The 17,157-nt window shown below is 36.5% G+C and overlaps 1 long non-coding RNA gene across 2 annotated transcripts; it reads left to right on the plus strand.

Annotated features, from left to right (window-relative positions):
* The first annotated feature begins 36 nt into the window (after nucleotides 1–36).
* LOC113843658 (uncharacterized) lies at nucleotides 37–15,281 on the plus strand. 2 transcript variants are annotated; one of them, XR_011809254.1, is made up of 6 exons: nucleotides 37–176; nucleotides 671–785; nucleotides 1,003–1,137; nucleotides 6,508–6,612; nucleotides 10,992–11,107; nucleotides 15,188–15,281. It is a non-coding gene; the product is annotated as an uncharacterized lncRNA (long non-coding RNA). The 2 variants fall into 2 exon arrangements; XR_011809253.1 differs by lacking the exon at nucleotides 15,188–15,281 and adding an exon at nucleotides 11,718–12,304.
* Nucleotides 15,282–17,157: the final 1,876 nt, after the last annotated feature.

A 17,157-nucleotide genomic window follows, 5' to 3' on the forward strand; every position in this document is an offset into this window, starting at 1 on the left:
GGGCTCCCTCCCCGGCTGTCACCGGCGGCCCGCCCTCGGGAGGCGGTGGCCCCGAGCCGAGCTCGCCAGTGGCGCCGGGCCCTGCCGCTCCCCGCAGCCCCGCCTCGGGCGGGCGGAGAGCCCCGGCACCGCCACACCGGGGAGCGGTGGTGGTCGTGGTGGTGGTGGTCGTGGAGGTGGTGGCGGGGAAGGGTGGCGGTGGTGGCGCAGAGGGGCGCGGGGCGGCGGCTGAGGGGAGCGGGTGGCTCTCGGTGGATAAACGGGGGACCACGGACACGAGGCGGCTGCTCCGCGGGTCCTGCTGGGTTTTAGTCCCAGCTCTCTGGGCAGCGTTTGCCAGGGACCCCCAAAAGCCTCCTCCCACCCCCCGTCCCAAAGCGCGATGTGCCCCCCGAAATGTCCCCAGCCTGAGGGGAGCGGTGCCCGCCGAAGCCGTGCCAGCCCAGCTGGTCTCCCTTTTGGGACCCTTCTTGGCTTGCCACCCAAATACAGGTGGGCCCCAACCCTCCAAGAGTACAGTGCTGAAAGGGATTTATCGATTTAATTTTTTTGTTAGGGGCTATCGTTGCACAGAATTAGAGCTGTCAGATTAACTCAACCGCTAACGCTTGCTATCCACGCCAGACGGCTGTAAATCCTAATGCCATTTAAAACCTCATTATTTTGTTAGAATGGAAGAGAATATCTGCTTGAGGCTCGCAGGCCCAGGCTTTGCTTCCAACCAGGCTGCCTCCTTGGTGCTGTCACACCTTGGCTTCGAAAATACCCAAGCTGAAGCACTGCTTGTGAGTACACACATGTCTGGTGGGCCAGGTTCGGTGGCAGGCCAAGTCCACGCAGCAGAAATGTGCTTGGGTTAGTAAAATACCAAGATCTCTGCAGGTGGGGACTGTCCCAATAATTAGCTCAATGTTACATTGATGGCTAATGTAGCATTTGTATAAACAGACCCAGCCTCAAGGAGACAAGAAGCTGTGTTACAATTTATTTTTTTTTTTTCAGGTTGTTGCAGCTGGGGTGCAAGGTCCATACTTAGTTTCACAACAGGATATGGGTATGGGAAAGTAGCTAGATGTATTTGAAGGAGGAACCACAAATACAAGAAACTTGCAGCCATCTTGAAACATACTCGGAGAGGTAGGTCGAGGCAATTCATCAGAAGGAGAGCTTTAGGGTGACTAGGCTATAACACAGCAATCGAAATTTGATGATGGGATACTTCAGCCCAACAGGCAAAAGCGCAATGCTATTGATGGCCAAACCGAATGGCCAAAATCTAAATTTGAAACAGAATGTACATTTTTAATGATAAAGGCAATTAACAGTCAGGACTACATATTAAAGCCAAAGGGAACATTCATTGTAAGGCAGTATTAAGCAACATTTAAACAAATCTCTTTCCAAAGGGAGGTATTTCTAGCAGGAGCTACAGGAATTCTTGTAGTCTGAATAACCCTGGAAATTTCTCTTCTATATTGAAAATGCTGCTTTTGATTTTAAAATTAATGACTTGAATGTCCTGGCTGGCATTAATTACTTCATATAGTTTATTTGTTCCATTTTCCAAGACACTATCAAGTATAAATGTTTGATATATACACTCTAAAAAAGTCAATAAGTTTATTAGTTGCTGTGTTCCAAGTCTGGATTAATGAAACAATATTAAGCAGCCCCTTATGCTGTAGCTACACTGTAACTCTTTTTTATAGAAATAGGATTTCTGACCCTTAGTTCTGGCCCTGATCAGAGATGAAGGAAATTGAAGGTCTTCAATAATGTATGCGTAGCCTTTTATCAGTGTTGTGTCTTGTGCAGGGATGCAGGATTGTCTTCTGAAAAAAAAAGGATGTTCTGTATAGGATTTGCATATAACGGGCTGATGTTAACTGATGATAACTGGGTTTGCACACAAGCTAATTTTCTTATGTGTGAAATCATTTTTGCTTGACAGTACTTGTAAATAAATGAGGTGAAATTTATAACCCAGATAACACTTTGTTTCTCAATATTTGTTGTTAATAGAAGTATTTGCGCTTTTTAAATGTACATAAATTGGGCTTCATTTGAAAGTAAGGGTATGTGATCATCTTGCCTGCACAAGGCAAAAATATTAGCTTCTTGTCAGATGTAGATCTGTAATGTACTGTCCCTTTCAGTTGGAAAGCACTTTCACTTTACAAACTCTAGAGCATTCTTTTAAGAGCATGTGGTTTGGTATATCCACTAATGTCTAGAAATCAGTATTGGATTCATGCTGAGGGACCCATTGCACTGTTTGTGCAGCACAGATGTACTGCAGAGTTTCCACACCTAAAGCACTAATGTTCCTAGTAAGCATGCAGTATCCAGGATGACTGGAATATAGAGTTAAAGATTTAAAATCTGACCTGTGTTTTTTTTTTGTTTGTTTGTTTTGTTTTTTTCTTTTTCTTTTTCTTTTTCTTTTTCTTTTTCTTTTTCTTTTTCTTTTTCTTTTTCTTTTTCTTTTTCTTTTTCTTTTTCTTTTTCTTTTTCTTTTTCTTTTTCTGGTGTTGTGTCAGGGAAGCTATGTTAGCCTCAGTTGGGAGCTTGACTTGCTTCAAGAAAAATCTGGGTCCTATAAGACTTGCCCAAATCCACCCAGGAATTCTATGGGTTGGCCAGAAATTAATCCAGATATATCCTGATAACTGTAGTGCCCCTGACAGAATGGGAGGCTTTTGAAAAACACACATGGAGTACACAGTTGCGAACTACAGAAGAAATCTAAAAGGAAAACAGACATTTTGCTCAGTCAGTGTCTGACATATCATTACTGTTTGTTTATTGTGTTACCAGCTTTCTAAGTCTGCCCTTAGTCATTAGTAAAGCAGATTGAAATAACAAATACAAAAAGTGCTATGTGAGACAAGTGCAAGATAATACAAGGTTCTGTTTGGTATCCCTCAAAATGAATGCAAATTCTTCATTTATTTTAGTGGGAATAGAATGGGGACTTAAAAGTAACACTTTAAAAATTAATTAAAACACTTGCTGACTTTATAGCTATGGAGTTTAGAATTAGAGGCATTTTGACTTTCTTGTACTTATGCAAAAGTAACTATATTTAGTAGAAAGCAAAATGAAATTTCAAGGACAGGCCATAATTGAAAAGTTAATCCATTTTTAATATTGATATGCTCATCTTAAAGAGCTTTAAGCATGTGGTTTAGCAGAAGTATATCAGAATCCATGCTCTAAATTTGCCCTACCTTTTTAGTAGTAAGAAGAATGCCTTGCAAACAGTGGTGGCTCTCCTACTCAGTCAAAACTGAAAGTATGAGAAGTTTTTAAAACTTTGTCTCTGAATAATAGTAATGCTTTGAGTTCTTACATTCTTTCATTAAAAAAAAAAAAAAAAAAAAAAAAAAAAAAAAAAAAAACATTCCAGACCACTTCTGATACTGATTACATACAGGGGAACAAATTATCTGCTGCTGTAAATGTGGAATGATTGCATTGATTTATTAGTTTCTTTTACTGTTTTAGAAATCAGAAATACACATTGAAGGGCAGAATTTTGTTTTATGCAGTATGGTTTTTGTCCATTGAAATGCAGCCATCTGCAGGCAAATATTTAATAGTGCATAGCACCACTGCAGCAATTATGTATAATATATGGCCATATTTAAAACTTCTCACTGCTCAGCTCTGATTATTATTAATGTTACTATTGTTTATGAGAGGAAAGGAAAAATAAATTACTCTTAGGGGGATCCTTAAGCAGACTGACTGTCATTATGTGCCCTAAAGGATTTTTGTGTGATGTGTTGTATAGGAATGATTTTTCTATGAAAGATGGATTTAAGACATCCTTTTCAGAGAGCCTGGGAGATTCAGAGTAGCTGAAACAGAATAATTTTTATTCTTGTAAGTTATTACAAGCCCTACAAAACTTGCTTTGGATTTTCATTTAAAATAATGATGGTTTCCTATTCATCAAAAAAAAAAAAAAAAAAAAAAAGTAAAATACTGCTGAACCAAAAGGGAGACCAATGCTGGTGTCTGCAGATCATAGTGCAGAATCTAAGTGGGATGGAGGCACTGTTCTGTTTGGCCAAAGGCAAAAACTGCCTGCAGCTGCCTACAGCCTCCTGTGAGTGGAACAAATTATTTCTACAGCACATATTTTGTCAGAATCGAATCTTTTACAAATGGTAAAAACACTGATATGACAAGGTGTAGTGTTTCTTCTTAGCAATGTTCTTCACTCTCTCTCACCCTATTGATTGGTTCTGTCATAGGTGGGTATTGGTAGCAAAATCCAGAAATAGTATGTGCTACTGAGTATGTGCTTCTGTTAGGGAATACTTTCCATGCACTCTTATCAATAGCAGGCAAAGGAATCAGACCGCAATTAAGAGCTGAAATATGTTATTTTCCAAATTTAATTTTGACAATCATAACTTACATTTCTGTGTTGCACTGAGTAGATTGTACACTACTCCTTTCTTTTGTGTGGGAGCATATGTCTGAGTGGATATGCACGCACTTTTAATATTTTCTTGCACCTGTTTTTGAGAAGCCTCTTTTTCAGTAATAGAGGGAGAAAAGTCTTCTGGGAATATACACCCTAAAATTAAGATTTATTATAGGCTTCATGTACAGCTGACTTGGTTAAAAGCTGCCTTGCTGTGTAGTCACATATCAAATTGATAATGACAATATAAATAGATGAAGTTAATGACTGTACTGTGGAATAGGGGAATAAAGCATTTGGCCCATGTTGAATCAAAGGGGAAAACTGAAGATTTACAATATGTTAACCCATGTTTGGTTGAAGATATGGCTACTGAAACAAGCACAAGAGGTTTGGGTGGCAATTGATTTCTAGTGCTACCTGTATAGCTCTCTTTAACACATATGTTGAGATGATTAACTCTAATAAGGAGAGACTGGGGATTAAAGTAACAGCCATAATACTTAGAAAGAATTCTCTGTGGACATGCCTGTGATTCACTCATGCTTGCTGTAGTACATAGTACACTGTGAGCTGTTCAGAGCTTTGCTGGAAAAAGGCTGCTAAGCATGGACATTAAAAACATTACATTTTGGTGGCTTTTTTCTCTTCATGATTCACATTCTTTCTTTTTAAGGATGAGTAGTTTAATGGCCACCTCAACTTTCTGAAGATATCATTGTAATATTGTACATATTGATAATACTCTATATGTTTGGCAACCTTGAGTTGCAACATTCCTTTAACACAAACTTCAGGTACAAATGAAAAAAGTGAAAAAAGTCTGTCTTATTAATAATATAATTCATATTAGAATTTCATCATATTGAAGATTTTAGTGTTTTTAAAGCAGTCTATGTGGTTAGTAAAGTAGATGTACTTTTCTTGTATCTATTCAGAATTGTAGGCAGTCTGGACATAATACAATGTTATGTGCCATTTCAAAGGACAGCAGCCACTTGGAAATCTTTGTTAAGAAATACCACAGCTTCTGTTACTCTTTCTTATAGAATAGAAAAATGTTGCTGTCATAAAGTTCATTTTCATGAGGAAAGAAAGGGTGTTAGAGAAATGAATAGATCAGCTGACAAATTCATTCCTTTTTCCCTATTAAAAGAGGAGAGGATCCATAAATTTGTTTAGCTTTGCAAGCTAGGATGCAGTTGAGGATAGGAAATATGCAAGGTCTGCTGTTTCTCACTTGAAAGAAGCTCTCTTTGAAGACGGAGCAGGACTTTGAATCTTGAATGTGGTCTTTTCTTTAGAGGTAGAAATTGGATAGAATCAGCTGCCATCCAAAGGAGAAGATACTGGAATCAGTGAGTTATATGCTGTGGAAGATGAACTAGACACTTCATTACTCATCCCAGTGATGCATTAGCATGATATTTGTCAATGAAGACACTGCAATTGGTTTTGTATTATCATCATATTCTAGAAGCTCAAAGGCAAAATAACTGAAGTTTTTCCTAACAGTCTGTAAATTGCTTAGTACTGCAGAATTCGGATGCTCACATACTTAATAAAAGCACACTTAATCTCTGTTAAGTGACAGGGTAATGTGCAACAGAGGAAAATAAAATAAAAATACTTATCAATTTTAAAAATTAATTGTATCAGTGTCAGGTATAATTAAATTTACAGTAAGAACAAATATTTTTAATTAATTGTCCTTATAATTCAGCTTTCCTTTTACCACTTTAAAGACAATTTCACCATTTAATAAAACAGAATAAGAAGTAAGAAGACATCTTAGACAGGGTTAATGACATTATCTCTGTCCTTACTACATTTGTCCTTTGGAAAGGGTAGAAAATCAATTAATGTCTTAAAGTACAGTGCCCAGAGTTCAGTCACAACTTGCCTAATTAATATTGCATGAACATAAACTTCTGTCCAAATAACACGGGATGTTTTCCAATTTTCTTATGTCCTCGGACATGTTTTAGTGAGCTTTATCTATAGCAATCTTTTTTTTTTTTTTTTCACCTCTCTTTTCTTTACATGGCTTTGGAACAAATGTCTTCCAGAACTCAGATATTTGGCAACTGTCGCAGTGCTTCGTTGTTGTGTGTACTTCAACATGTTCCATTAGCAGCACAGCCATAATCGAGAAAAGTAATACTGATCAAAAGGTAATGTGGTATTTTGTGGTATGACAAAATAACAACAGATACATTGTATGCAACTCAATACATGCTGGCATAGATTGTGACTATCATTTTATAGAGGAGGGGCGAATCACATTGCAAGTAAAGAATAGGACACAATCTGAATGCATGTCAAACAAATCTAATTAAACTGTGTAATTACAGTCCTAGTTAAAGAGCAACAGTATGAAAATGTAGTGGTGAGGATTTCCCATAAGATGATATTATACACATAACCATTTGGAAAAGGTCCAGTCAACTGTTGTCTAGCCACGGTAATACAGCAGGAACCTGATAATAGAAAGGGTATAGAAATTAGGTTATAAGAAGATACAAAGAACATGTAATTGAGGAAAGGGTAGTCAATGGCAGGTGACTGAACTGCTGAGACCTCTCAGCTACAACTCTTTGTAAACTGGTTAATTCACAGCCTGATGGGATAATGGCTATGCAGCTTCCTGAGAGGCAGCTTGGTTAATCTCTGTATGGGCAGCTGAGGGCTGGCACTAACCACGTTACTTCCTCATTTTTTTTTCCCTCTTTGCTTTCCCTCTGTGGCTCTTCTTCAGTTGTGTTTCATGATTTGCATCAAAAAGAGAGGGCTGTTGAGATTACAGATCTAATCTGCAGGTATTGTATACAAATATATTCGCTTTCTGTACACTCTTGTCAATTTCTCAGAGGCCATCTAAGGAGACTGCAGAAAAAAAAAAAAAAAAAAAAAAGCAAATAGATCACTGTTTGTCAATATCCTTAGTGTACAAAATAATTTTAATCTGGTAATGCCAGGTAAATCTGGCAAACTACTCTGAAGGTGCTCAAAGTTTCCTTAGCTTTTTTTTTTTTTAGATATTTGTGTATTTGGAATTCAGACTGCCTATTTCCTGTAGAAGCCCTTCCTGCTCAAATGGAATGAATCAAGCACAATGTATATAAAATGCTTTGTGGTGGTAGATGTGAGACAGTGTAATACAAAGTATTACCCCGCTTCAGAAAGGAAATGGTAGCTAACCTAAAGGGAAAATGAAATTAAACCTCCAAAGGAATTTTCAGGTCCTTGCATCCCTATCAGAGGGTATGACGTAACTTGCCCTCTTGGAGTACACTATGAGTCATTCAAGTGGTTTGGGCCTTTAGTTGAAAAAATCTTGGCATATTCTGAAGACTTTGAGAATGGCCCAGAGGAAAGAGGAAGTGAATTAAAAATTTAAAGCCTAGAAAAATTTGTGAACTTCTAATTGCATTTTAATGAAATCATCTTTTTAGTCTTGACAGCTAACTTTAAAAAATACAAAAAAAAAAAAAATCCATGCACCCTTCTCTGCCCCCTTTTTATCCACAGAGAAATTCAGGGTGGGATGACAATAACTAAAGGGAATCTAAATTAAGAATTTAATCCATCCTTTCTTTTTTCTTGTGTCCTGAGAGTTTTTTGAAGATTTGTTTCTATGCTGCTACTGGAGGCTTTATTTTAAAACCAGAAAAGGTCACCCTGAACATGTGTAAACAGCAGATTTTTGACTCTTTGAAGTAGTAAGGAAATACTCTATTAATGCAATAATTTACATATGTATGTCAAAAAATAAAAATAAATAAATAAAAGACAAATTGATTACGGGTTATTAAATAGCTAACTGTGAATATATTGTCAACCTTTGTGTTAGCTGTGCAGCATTTTTGAGTAAGCAAAGCATTATGTTCATCAGATACCCATCTTTGGCTTTTACTAAGAAACAAGATCAGTGCTCTCAGCTGTGTCAAGCAAAAACAAACAAACAAAAAACAACAGTGGGATTAAAAGAGACAGCAAATAATAAGGGAGTATTCTAACTATACCTTTTTAAGTGGCATTTAAGTGGTATATTGCAAGAGTGATATGGAATGAAATGCATGCCAAAATACTGACACTTATCAAACCTTCTTTAAAAGAAGTGCAGTTCAAAAAGAAATAATACTTTTCATGGTAAAATGAGAAAAAAAATACATTTGAATAGCATAGGAATGTTAATAAAAATCTCAGAGCTGGATCTGAGAACTGTCTTGTTCTCCAAGGCATTCTTCTTATGGCCTGGATGTTTCTTATAGAGGTTTATATCACCCTCTTGTAAAAACAACAACCAACTCTGATGATGGAGACTCAGACTCAAATGGTCTGTTTCAGTGTTCTTGTAAAGTTTTAATTAACATCTAATCTAAACCTCCTTTGCTGCAAGTTATTTCTAACAGTTCTATCTACTTTGAGTTCTAAAAGCATTCTCTTTGCAGAAGATTTTGCATATTTTGAAATATCTTCTTTTATAGATCTGGAAGACTAATTTTTCAACTTTCCTCTGAATTCCTCCTAGGTTTTGGACCACTCACTGTTCGCCTCTAGACTTTGTCCATGTGATTCATATCTTTATCATAGTATGGGCTTGGCTTTTGAAGCGTGGCAGCTGTGGCCTTACAGTCCTGAGTAGTGGTAGGATTACCTTGTTCGCCTTACATGCCAAGATGGCCTTTATCTGAAATAGAATGACATTCTTGATTCATCAGTTTTTAATCTACTATAATCCCAAATATACCACTACCTTGCCAGTTATTCTTCATTGTGTGTTTCCTACTTGATCCATCCTGTTATTGACCTATCCTAGATCACTGATTAGCTGGGGAAAATATAACATTCTCTATTTGCTCCTATTACTTTCCATCTGGGAGGCGAGGATGTTCTGTTTGTTTGTTTGTTTGTTTTTGTTATCTATTAAATCTATCAAAATCATTTTAATGGTAACATCAGTGAAGAACCATAGCATATTTTCTTGTGAGAAGTCATTTTTTTACTCTTTCCTGGATGAATTTCAACAAAAGAGAATTGGATCCTGCATCGGGGTAGGAGTAGTAGAGGATTGGTTTTGAATCTCTTCCAGTCCTGTGTTTTTGTAATCATATAGTGCTATTTTTTTAATAGTTCCCTTTGCAGTTAAAATCAGCCTGAGACTGAGGACAGTCTTCTGCAGTGAACTGTGTGAACTGTTGTAGTTTGTTTTAAGCCATGTTAATAAATTCTAATTCTATTGAGGAAGATACATAATCTCCTTCAATGAAAAATGCATCTGAATTTGAATTTAATACCAGAATATAACAGTATCTTCTGATTATCGTATTGGGAAAACAAACAAACAAACAGAGAACTGCAGATTCTGTTTTGTTGAAAATGTTCTAGCATTCCTTTTCTTTTATGAAAGTCAGAATACTACTATTCATTTGTTCAACAGGAGGAGTATTTCTAGGAAATAAATCTCAGAATAAAGCATGCATGTGTATACCTGTGACTGCTGCAAGTGCATTAAAACTGAATGTTAGCAGTGGAGAGGAATAGATGGCACATGTTAAAAGCCTGAGACCTGATATTATCTTGATGGGTTTTTGCAAGTATTTGCTTAAATATGCATGGACTTAAGATAAAGGATATTAAGAATACAAAGTGGTCCAATATTAGGAGAGAGCACAATCATCATACTTGCCTTTGCATCCTGTTTCTGTCCTCTTACGTATATTTGCTGTGGATTTTGTCTTTACTTGCATCCTAATTTATTTTTATCTGTATTTTTTGTCTTATTCAGTTCTTTGTGAAAGAATCACTGTTCTGTATAGCTGTTTGGTTTTTGTGGGGGGAAGGGAGGAGGAAAGTACAAAAAGGTCACTTCTATAATGAACTTAAAGTCTGTATTCTTAGCATAAACAACTTAAATGGGAACAGAAGTAGCAGTAATTGCTTGAGCAAAAATATTAGGTTAGTTTTTAGATGGGTTCTTGTCAGTGTTTAATGTCTTAGAAATTTTGTAGTGTTTCATAATATCTGGAGTGTTTGTGTGTCCACAGACTTGTATGTCCAAAGCTATACTGCTTTGTCTAATAAACAATATTACCTCTCTCTAAATCTTTGCTTTATTTAAAGATTGGTAAGATACTTTACAAAGGCAATTAAGTAGTTCTTGGAGATAGAGAAGCAAGTATCAAAAATGACAAATGCGAGACCTGAGGCAAGGCAGCAATTCAGTGGGACAATTAGGGCTAGAACTCACATTTCTCCAATTCTAATATGAGATACAGTTAATATGGTTTACTGAGCTCATTGCTGCAGCATGGTTATGGGGAGTATGGTTTTCCTGCATCATGTTCTTTATTATGGTAGAACAATGTGAAAAAATAATCTCTGTTTATATTTCTCAGCTTTAATTCTGAACCATACATTCAAGTAACTGTCAGGGTTTCTTTTGTCCTTGAGGAAGCATTATATTCATGATTTTTATGTCTTACAATGACTCACCTTCTGTTCTTAGTTGATTCTGACCCTAGTCAAAGTATGTTTGTTTTCATTTTAGAAGTGTTACATGCAGCTCTTGACACGTAAGAAGACAACCATGGCCCCCTCATTAGAAAGAAAGAGACAGTACTACAGAACAAAGCTTCTCAGACTGAAAATCTCTGGTTAGATCAGGTAACTTCTTTAAATGTTGACATGGGAACTCCAAAGAGAAAAAGGAGATGAATGGTGTACCTCTAGAAACAAAGTCCTTTATAACAGAGATATGGGAGCTAGAAGTTAAACATGGCTTGTCTTGCATTCTCTGACAGTGTTCAAGATTGGAAAGTAAGAGAACAAAGGGCTTGTCTGTGATGCGTCCCTGTAATTGCAGTGACAGTTACTGAACATATATGCACCTGTATGAAATGTGTTTGCAGAGTCCCATTGCATTAAAAAATCCATCATATCTGTGGAATTAGTATTTGACCAAAAGTCTTAAAAGCATTTCTTGGGTAGTTGTTTCTGTTCCATGTAGTCATTTCTCTGTAAACCTTGGTGGCAATTTTCCCCCTTCAGCAAATAGTAGGTTTGAATTACTTGTTATTTAGTGCATACGAGCTTCTAGCATTTCTAAATGCTTTTGGCCTTCACTGCTGTTTGCTGTTTTTGTTGGGGGGAGGGACGACATTGGTTTGATTTTCCCTGTATAAACAGAGGAATGAAACAATTACTTGTTTTGTCGAACACATAACTAGTAGTGGTTTTTTGTTGTCTTTTTTTTTGTTTGTGTTTTTCCTTTCAGTTCTACTATGACAAAGGAAGAGCCCCTTATGGAAAAGCAGAACATTCAAGAACTCTGATAACATTTAAGTGTGTTTTTTTGTTTGTTTGCTTGTTTTGTTCTGTTTTGTTTTTTCTTTTCTTTATCCAGGCTAAAAACGCCTAACTTTGCAATGCATTTCATGCTATCACATATATCATATTTGTCCTGTAGACCATATCTATCATGTGCGTGAAGTAGCTGGCATTTAGACCCCATTGCTTTCAGTAATTCACCAGATAAATTCAGTAACTGAAAACAAGGGAGCTGTGAGACTGGGGCTCTTTTAAAATGTTTTGAAGAGGTTTACAAAAATGTACTTGCTTTTCAGTGACATACCGTTAAGCTTAACTAGCTGTTCTCTTTCTAGCTTTGTGTAAGTAGTTAATGCTTTGTTGTTGTTGTTGGTTTTGTCTGTTAGTTTTTGTCCACACAGTCACATACCAGTACTGTGAATGCTATATACTCACCAGAACACTTTGTTTCCTGTTAAAAGAGTTGGTGGTGTTATTTGCTTTAAAGTATAAAATTTACAATACTTTCACTGTAAACACATTCTCTTCCCTTAATAAAAAGGTCAAATAGTACAAGTGAGCCCCTAAGTCTTTCTCTAGATGCGTGTTCCTCTTCCAAGACAATAAAAAAATCTCTCACAACCCTAGAGAAATTTCCATAAGTGATTTAGGTATACATCTGTGATGTTTAATGATACACCTCAGGGAAGTTTATTTATATATATTCACATGCAGTCATCAATGCTGCATTTTTAATGGTTTAAAAAAAAGCAGTACTCCAAGAGACCAATTATGATCATTATACTGAATTGCTGTACTACCAATAAATATAGTTGTTTCATGTGTTTAGCATTACATTTTTTATATTTATATTGTAGTTTATTATACTGTATGAATATAAAGTAATTGAGAGTTTCAGTCATTTGTAGTCAAAAAGGCATGCCCTGAAAGCCTTTCTTTTTTTTTTCTTTTTTTGCATATTTGCACTGTAGTTGCTGATTTTAGTGAAGAATCTCATTATGCATTAATAACATAAGAATGAGCAGAGATGACTTTAAGTCTTTAAAACAAGTTTGATGCTTTTAGGACAGCTGCCTGATTTACCACTGAATTTTGGGAGTCCATTCTGGCATCATTTTTTTTCTTTCCCTTGCAGTTATCAAAATGTAAATTACAGGGTATGTTTGCTTCCAGAATCTGTAAAGAAAGCCACGTTTTCAAATCTGTATTTTACTTTTTTTTTTTTTTTTAATGCGGTTGCATTTTATATGTTCAGTTTGAAATAATCAAACTGCCCATTTCTCCAGCCAGTTAAGGTCCCTCCAGATGGCAGCACAACAATGTGGTGCATCAGCCACTCCTCCACATTTAGTACTGTCTGCACACTTGCCAAGTGTGCAGTCTGTTCCGTCATCCAGGTCATTTGTGACGGGGTTAAACAGTATTAGAGGCAGTATCATCCCCTGGGGTGCAACTCCAGTGACTGGCCTCCAGCCGGAGTTCGTGCTGCTGATCACAACCCTCCGAGTCTGGCAGTTTAGGCAGTTTTCAGTCCATCTCACTATCCAATTACCTAGTCTGTACTTTGCCATCTTTCCTGTGAGGGTGTTAAGGGTGTTATTGGTGGACAGTGTCATAAAGCCATCCACTGAGCTGGTCACCTCATCATAGAAGGCTATCAGGTTGGATAAGCATGATTGCCCCCTCATGGGGAAAGGAAAGACGAATCCTAACACAATTAAAATAATTATTGAAGCAGAGTCTGGAAACATGAGCTCTCATTTTAAAATCTCAACCAAACAGCTAGTCCTCTTCTTTAGTAACACTTGAGTTTTTAAGCTTTGCTTATTATTACCACAATTTGTTTTAATGCTGACATTTTTATAAATATGTCTAGGTACACTGATTTGATTCATTTAAAACATACAGATTTATTTCTGTTCAGTGTTAAAAGAGGCTATGGTGTTGTAATACTGATTCATCTCCATCACTGCTGGATACATACAAAATCTTCAGTGTTGGTCTTTATCTCTTCAAAGCCAGAAAATTGTAACTTACGAGTAGAAATGTAACAATGAAATGATTAAAGCAGGGATCTTTAAAAATGACATGCCTAAAGAGAATTAAAATGGTAATGGATGCCTTCTCTAGACTCCGGGCTGCCTAAGTGAATATAAGTGTATTTGCAGGGTTTCTTTACAACTTTGGAGTGTGAGCTTTCAAACCGGCTGTGTAACAATTCAGATGCTGAATCTGTCTGGGAACAGTATGATTAGAAGGCTTTGGGGCATGCATAGTAAAAATTATGCAAAAAGTAAATTATTCCTTATAAAACAGAATGTAATCATGAGTCTTCTTACCTATAGAGAAAAATTTGTAAGTCTGAAGATGCATTGAATGGTGCTTTAATTGAATATGCTAGAAACAGATTGATTGAGCATAGGCTTCCTATTTGGGAGGGAAAGAAAACAAGCAATTAGAGGATGGATAATAATGGTGAGGGCTATGAATTAAAGAGTATCTGCAGTCCAGACCTAGGGAATCTGGTGAACTCAATAGGCTTTTTCTGCACCTTCAGTGGCAATTTGAAGCCTTGAAATCCTGTGCCAGAAGAGTAAGATTCATACAAGAATGCCTAGTGAATTTAAAAACATAAAAAACTTATTTTTTTGTGTTTTGCCTTTGAGGCACATTTAAATGAGCTTTCTGAGGATTGAAAGAGACATTCGCTGGAAAATGTTATTCAGGGAAACGTATTTTTCAAGAAGAACTAAATTCATTCATTTGTTAGGATTTAGAGTACAATTTGAGGCATGGCAGCAGGTGTGAAGAACACCTTGTGGCTGCAGAACTACTCTGCCGGTGCTTTGCTTCACAGATTTCTTCCACAGTCCTTGCAGAAAACTGGTACACAAAATGGGATTGTTGTATAACATTCTTCAGTTACGTGAACCTCAGCTCTGGCATAGGTGGTCTTGGCTAAATGTAATGGCATACTGATGGCATTTAATGGCATACTGATGCTGATGCCCATGGTTATCTTTCAGACAGTTACAGCAGAACTGCTAAGTACACTTTTGGTTCTTAAAAGGTAAAGAGTTGGAACTTGGTGAGTTAAAGAAAAGCTTGGAAATGGAATATGAAGGGCAAGAAAGTCTAGAAAAGGCAACTGGATTTTTAAAGGCAAGATCTGTACAGTATATACATGTTAGGTATTAATTCCCTATAAAACATATATATGAAGAATAAAAAGGGTTTGTTTTTTGTTTGCTTGTTTGGTTGGTTGGTTGGTTGGTTGTTTTTTTTTACAGTAGAGCAATATAAATAGCATATGGATGAATAGACAAGAGTAGCTTGCATAATATGATAATAATATTTGCTTCTTCCCTTCTCTCTCTACCCTGCTAATCGATTTATGTTTTCCCTGCTGCATGCCAGGTTCACATTTGGGTTTTATTGCTGGATGTTTTGGGCACTAGTGACAGTAAATGATGGCACTTCTTTTCAACATTTTGCCATGCATTTTCACAGGTTTGTTCACCTTTTTTTATTTTTTTCAGAATATAATAAAGAAATTATTTATCTTGCGTCAAATTTTAAAATTAGGGTAAATCAATGTGGCATTTGAAATTATCTACAGTGCTTCATTTTGTTAGTGAAGGATGTTTCCTTGTTTCCTTATATGCCTGTCACTCAGAAATAAATAATCTGTTGTTTGCAGACTAAAACTTAAAAGACAGTTTTGAAAGCACTTGAATAACTATTCCATTTGTTCTTCCTGACCTTGCATGCCAAGACCACTTGCTCAGCTTTGATGAGCGTTAGATTTTAAAATTGACTTAAACCAACTCAGACTTGACCTGAACAGATTAACCACTAAACCAGCAGTAGTTACTTTCTTGAAATGTCTTTTTTTTTTTTTTTTTAATCTGTTCCTTCATCCTTCATCTGTTTTGATTCTAAAAAGGAGTAGATTTCAGCTGCCTTCAGGAATGGAAGAAAACATCATCCTACCTTCCTGGCCTGATGCTGCCAACCACAGGGCTGTACGGCAGCTGAGCTACATGGAGATACCTCCTCTGATTTCAGAAGGAATAGCCCGTCCTTCACTGAGTTCCACCTCCACAAGACAGGGCCAAACAAAATACCAACAAAGTATTTCCTCTGCTCCCATACAGCAAAAGTAGAACTATAATGATTTATTTAACTTGCAGATCAGTCTTTGCTGTTCTTAACGGTGTATACTTGTTATTGCTAGTCTTACTGCCTCGGTTTTCATGTTGATCTTGATTCTGTGTTTATCAATCTAAGTAATTTCAAAAGCTGAAAAAATGAAGTCGATTTTCATCTGCCTTCCACTAACATTATCCAGAATTCATTGATCCTCTGAAGAAGTTACCCACTTATTGGCACAACACTCTGAATAGAAACAAACAAGAAAAGATTCTTAGTGTATTTGCTGGACTGTTTGCTTTCAAGTTTGAACTACTGAAAAAGAATCAAATTAGGGCTCAACAATGAAAACATTATTAATATTCTTGTATATCTATTAATATCTAATATCTATTTCCTCAAGTGAAGCAGCTTTTGTGCAGTTTTAGAAATCAACATTTTGATTTGGGAACTGATTTTATATCTCTCAAGTTACTTTTAAATTCTTTTTTAAAAGTCTAAAAATTCAAACATTCTTGTGCTCTTACTGTTTCATTTGGAAATACTGAATGATGGTAAGTCATTTTTCTGTGATAGACCTTCTCTGGTATTGTTACTAAAATGATAGCTGTATATCATATTTAAGATTACAAAAGCTTTTAAGTCCTTTTGAGACTTCTGAGAGCCTTTCTGTGAATTAATGCCAGGCTGTTCAGAACAAGCAGAAAAGAATCCTGAGGTCATTAAAAAGGCTTCCCCCATCCAACATAAGCTTATGTCTGTTAAAATGTATCAGATATCTTTTCTCAGGCTTATTGTCTTTTCCAAATGTAATTGTTCGGGACTGCAGGTGATCTCAGTCACATGTCTGTCAAGGTAATTTCTTTTCCCTGATTTCATAATTGGACCAAGATGCAGTCTATAGTGAATCAGCCATGATTCACCACACCAAGTCTACTTTTTTTTTTTCTTCTCTTCTGGAACAATTAAATTGGCCATCAGTTATCAAATGTTCTCCTTACCATAGAACATTGGTAATTAGAATTTTTAAAAAGTGCAAGAAGTTGTATTTATTCTGAAACAATAAAACACAGACATCTTTCTTATCAGTTGTCTGTCCGTCTTCCTTTCTAAGACAGTCTACCTTGCTCCCTGCAAATTAATCCTGAAGGCTTCTCTTTCTCAATTTCTCATCCCACCAGATTTGTTTGATCCATAAAAATGTATGTCAATCAATTACCATTTTTGAAGAAATT

Source organism: Anas platyrhynchos, chromosome 4 (genome assembly GCF_047663525.1).
Source record: "Anas platyrhynchos isolate ZD024472 breed Pekin duck chromosome 4, IASCAAS_PekinDuck_T2T, whole genome shotgun sequence".
Taxonomy (NCBI): domain Eukaryota; kingdom Metazoa; phylum Chordata; class Aves; order Anseriformes; family Anatidae; genus Anas; species Anas platyrhynchos.